Source organism: Struthio camelus, chromosome 31 (genome assembly GCF_040807025.1).
Source record: "Struthio camelus isolate bStrCam1 chromosome 31, bStrCam1.hap1, whole genome shotgun sequence".
Classification (NCBI taxonomy): Eukaryota; Metazoa; Chordata; class Aves; order Struthioniformes; family Struthionidae; genus Struthio; species Struthio camelus.
The window spans coordinates 1,416,031-1,416,405 of NC_090972.1; positions in this window are offsets into that span (position 1 = coordinate 1,416,031).

A 375-nucleotide genomic window follows, 5' to 3' on the forward strand; every position below is an offset into this window, starting at 1 on the left:
TGGGGGGGGGGGGAAGGGAGGGGAGGAGGAAGCGTGGAAGGCCGGCAGGGCACGGCCGGTGCGGCACGCGCAGCGCAGCGCCCGGGAGGAGCACGCTGGCACACGGGACCACACGGGTGGGTCACCGAGGGGAGGCAGGAGAAGCGCGGACGCTAGGTACCTGGCCCTGGGGTGAGGGAAACGACCTGAAATCCCCGCGGGGGTGCCTCCCCCGCCGCCGCCCGCCGCCGGGCCACCGCCGCCTCGCGGCGACGGCGGCAGCCTCAGCGGCAGCGACGAGGCGGGGCGCGGAGGGGAACCCGGCACCCGCCAGCCGGCTCCAGCGCCCCTCGGCGGAGCGTCCACCCGCGGGGTGCGCCCGACACCCACCGCCAC